At 31.7% G+C, this 5,000-nt stretch overlaps 1 protein-coding gene across 5 annotated transcripts in view; it reads left to right on the forward strand.

Moving 5' to 3' along the window:
* Positions 1-5,000, forward strand: part of LOC137621665 (teneurin-m-like) — a 244,139-nt gene that overhangs the window by 180,427 nt on the left and 58,712 nt on the right. The gene's annotated exons all lie outside the window — the stretch shown is intronic.

Here is a 5,000-nt window from a genome sequence, read left to right on the forward strand (position 1 = left end):
ATATACATTCAAGTATTTGTATCAACCTTTGTTTTACCTAATTCGATACCCTTTTTTTTTTTTATTACCGATTCACCTTTTAATGCCTCCCTAAAAAAAGTATTTTCTAACTAAATTCCAATTCATATCACGCCGCTTCTGAGTTACTTTATTTGCCGTGAATAAACAGAGTGAATTCTACTCGTGTTATTATCTTTTTCTTTCGTGTAATTCCATTTGCAAAATCTAATTAAGTCTCTCAGAGAATGCCGCCGATCTCACCCATGAGACTAAAGTTTCATTTTTATTCTAAATTCATTTCTTATTTCTCTTTTCCTTTTGTGATCGCTTGACAATTCCCCCTTTTTTTAAAATTTTAATTTTCGTTTGTATATTTTTATTTTCTAATCTTCTCTCTCTTCGCCCTTTATGATAATTTTGATATTTGCTTCTTTTAATGTGAATTCTTCCTTTTTTATTTTTGAGAGAACTTACTTTTTTCAATCGATATTTTATTTTCAATTCGTTTACATGATCCTTTAAATTAAAGCATAGTCGAGTTTTATTGCTCCTCTATAAGCATGAGATTGAGAGCTTATGGGAAACAAACTGAGATTATGATATGTAAAATGACAAAGAAAAGTATTTAATCCGATGGTTCTACGTTTAGATGAACATAAAGCACTTCAAGAAGAAAATGACACGATACAGATTTTTTATATTCATGAAGAGGTAAAATATATGCGTTATTCCTCAAGATGAGTCATATTTGAAATTTACCAAGACTGATGTAATTCTGTGGTATACGCTTTCGATGATAAATCCTTTTCAGTATGAGTAATGATTAATTACTATTATTTGAATAGAAACCGATAAATACATTATGTAATCTTACTCATTAAAGCGTCGTGAGTCACTAGACATATAAGCATTAATGTGCAAGGTCAGAAAATGGCTATATTTTGAAAGATTCCAGAAAAATACTACAGAAGTATGGCTAATTATCAATCACTTTCTTATTAAGAAAAGCATTAAACCAACCTATCAGTCGTCAGCTTTATGTATTATTATTATTATTATTATTATTATTATTATTATTATTACTTGCTAAGCTACAACCCTAGTTGGAAAAGCAGCATGCTATAAGCTAGGGGCTCCAACAGGGAAAATAGCCCAGTGAGGAAAGGATAAAAGGAAAATAGAATATTTTAAGATTAATAACATTGAAATAAATGTTTCCTATATAAACTATAAAAACATTAACAAAACAAGAGGAAGAGAAATGAGATGGAATAGTGTGCTCAAGTGTACCCTCATGCAAGAGAGGGTGAAGAAGGTATAAAAACCCTATCCACCTCCTCAAATTAACCCCCTCCCCCCACCTCTTCCTTCCTTCCTTCCTTCGCCATTCCTCACCTCGTCGAGTATAAATATCAGCTGAATCTCATCCTCGGTATTTCCAGTTCTGTGGCGTCCTCTTTGACTAGTCACAGTCGCTCAGGATTAAATGATGAGAGGGCAGCCAGACCTGACATTTTAGAATAACTAATATCTTCCCCACTCCCCTTTTCCCACGAAAAAGGGGGGGAGGAATCTTATCCTCCTTTCCCCCCGACATAGCGTACAGTTTGGTGGTCTCTTTTAGTATTTTTCATTTGTATGAAATTACGTGTTTTATAAGTACGGTTATCGAGTACAGTAGATAGTACCATTATTATTATGATTATTATTATTATTGTTATTATTATTATTATTATTTATTTTTTTTTTCGAAACAAATTCATAATACTTTTGTAAAAAAAATATGTTGAAAGAAGAACAGGAAGAGTTCTCAAAATCTCTCATATTTTTAGATAGTTTTTTGACATATAGGCTATACCTTTATTTTGGATTGATTTCGACATTTTGGTGACTCATGATAATGATACCATTATTATCAACCGAAGCCGTACTAATAATCCCCTCCCGAATATAAATGGCCGGAAAGGCGTGATTAAAGCAACGTTACTACATTTTTTCAACGGGATTTTTACCCTTGGGAACGAAGTAAGGAAATGAGCATCTGGCAACCTCATCTCCGCATTTTCTTCTTACGGCATTTAATTAAATTTCGGTCTTGGGGAGGGGAGACGGGGAGGGTTAGGGGGGATTGGACTTAACCCTCCAAGGACTTACCACCTGTATATGTAGACTTGCTTGAATAAGTCCTCGTCGTGTCTAGTATGCAGAACGACGTTAGCCAAATGGAAAGATCTTATTTGCGGCAAAAGAGACAGGGACAGAGAGAGACCGTGTGATGAGGAATTTGTCTTCGTATGTAAAAGTGAGGTTTACCAACGGCGTTATGCATCTCAATCCACCGCCGAAGTATTCAGTGGGGGGCGACAGCAGTTGGAGTTTTTTTTTTTTTTTTTTTTTTTTTTTTAGATATTCATCTTAGTTTATACGTGTAAATATTTGCCATGCGAGCTGCACAATAAAGTTTTTTCCAGTGTTTGGGATGTCATTTTCTTATCTCGGCTGTTACCATTTTCAGATTTTTATATTCTTGTGCATTCTTATTTACTACTTTAATCATTAGGGATTCATATAAAACAACCGAAATTTTTCAGTGTGTAATTGTTTTTTTTATTCTTTATAATTTTAACTGATTTAGATTAAAATTAGTTAGCCATTTGTGGTTATCAATATTAATCTTTATTCTCAGTATTGTTAGTGTTTAGTTATTTTAAGATTTCTTATTTATTGTTGTTAATCGAGTTTCGCAATGTGTTTGTAATTTGTATCAGCAGAAAATTAAAAATAGCTAAAGTTTATTTAGAGGCAAATTCATACGTTCAATTTCAATTTATATTGCTCGTAGTTTTATCCTTTGAACTTTATATTAATTTATTTAAAACTCATATTGTTATTCATAGCTTACATTCTCTTGCATTAAGAGGTTATTCATTATTAGAATAAATCATGAAAACACAAGTCCCTCAGAGGCTGGCAAGAAAACTCACCTGCTGGAAGTACACAAGGCATGATGTTAGCCAAAAAAAAAAAAAAAAAAAAAAAGGCTATTGGGTCTGCACCAATCTTTTCACCTCCCACTATACTTTATTTTAACACTTTTCCTTCCAATCCTAATTCCCCCCTCCCCTCCCCCACCTATCATATTCCTCTATACTGTAGCTGTAGTTTTCGTTCTATTGATGTTTATTTATCACTATAGGAAATTAAAATATTACATTTTCTATTTATGTAAATTAATGGATACATTTAATTTAATTATTAATTTCATAGGTTACATTTTCTTAAATTCAACATGTACCTTGCTATTTATTTTGAACATTCCGTTATTTTTATTTCATTAATGCATACATTTATTCATATTTTGAATGGTCATTATTGGTGTTATTGTTAATATTATCATTATTGTTGTTGTTAATTTTTCTATAACTTATTATTGATAGCCAAACTACAACCCCTTTTGGCAAACCAAAATGCGACAAGCCTAAGTTGGAAAACAGCCCATTTAAAAAAAAAAAAAAAAACGTAAAAGATATTTGTTGGATAGATTAAAAAAAAACATATTAAGATGAATAAAATCCGTAAATGGGGAATACTTACATCAACCTGCTCAACAGATTTTTTTAACTTTAATTATTCCACTGATTTAAATAATTGATTGTGAAAATCTGTGCTCGATTTAGTCGCAGCTGGACATTTATTTTTCATATTACCATGTAATTATATAAAGCATTACGTTTCGTTAAACTTATCATACCCAAAAATTAATTACTACTCCTACTACTACTCCTACTACTACTACTACCACTACTACTACTACTACTACTTGCTAGGCTACAATCCTAGTTGGAAAAGCAGGATGCTATAAGCCCGAGGGCTCCATCAAAGCCTTAACACCATAATTGGCGGCGGAAGCACCTGGTTATTCGTGAATCTAGAAAAACTAAAAAGTTTACTCGTAGAAACTTTTGATAGAAATACAACTAAGGTTTTGTTTCATTTGTTTCAGCAAATCTTTTATAACTATTTCTTTAATAAAAAAAAGCATTATAAATCTTATCTAGTGATTCAAAAACGCATAATTATTTAAAGATTACAAAAAGTAGATCTGAATCTTTAGTTCAAATTAGGTCAAGTCTAACAATTGTGTTGTTGATAGAAACCCTGAGCCTTCAGTTTTCGTAAGAGTGCTTTTTGATGCTTACTTAATATATTTCTGAATTACTGTACATTTGCAAATCCAAGCATGTTTGTTTAAGCATCACATGTCCGCCAATAGAAACCTTCGTTATGTCATCAAATAAATTAGTCTTAAATTGACGTATTGAGAAAATTGCCATTTTTGGGGGTATAATTATTATTACTAGCTAAGTTGCAACATTAGTAGGAAACGCTGGATGTTATAAGCCCAAGGGCACGAACAAGGAAAATATCCCAGTGAGGATAGGGACTAAGGAAGCATATAGTATCCTTCTCTTTTCGCTTCGCTTTTCGAGAGAGGACATTTTCTCTTGCTAATGGTTCTCTTTTAAATGGGTCGCTTGCTAAGTTTGTTTTCTTATATTCATTATGTTGTAAAGATGTGAGGTTTATTACTTATGTGTTGAGATTAATTCTTTAAGAGAAATTGTATTATGATAATATACCCTTTTGAGTAGAATGTAGTTAGTTTCGAGTGAAAGAGGTGAATATTTTAGGGTGTCCCAAAACCCTTTTTTGTTATTATTATCCTGTCGTTGTTATGACTTATTTCTTTGTAGTAAAATAGTTATTAATATCATTATTTCTCGTGTTGTTGTTGTCACGGTTATAGAAAGTGAATAAACCTGAGAAGCAACCTCAGCCGTATTTCTTTCATTGTTATTGCTGTTGATAACAATAACAGCAATGACATAAAACGTTTGTGATAGGTTATTGATCATCATCAATGGTAGATTTAAGATTAGTATTATAATCCCTTTATTGTTGTTAATGATAAAAATGTTAATTATCATTATAATTTTTTA

The sequence above is a fragment of the Palaemon carinicauda genome, chromosome 28 (genome assembly GCF_036898095.1).
Source record: "Palaemon carinicauda isolate YSFRI2023 chromosome 28, ASM3689809v2, whole genome shotgun sequence".
NCBI classification, from domain to species: Eukaryota; Metazoa; Arthropoda; class Malacostraca; order Decapoda; family Palaemonidae; genus Palaemon; species Palaemon carinicauda.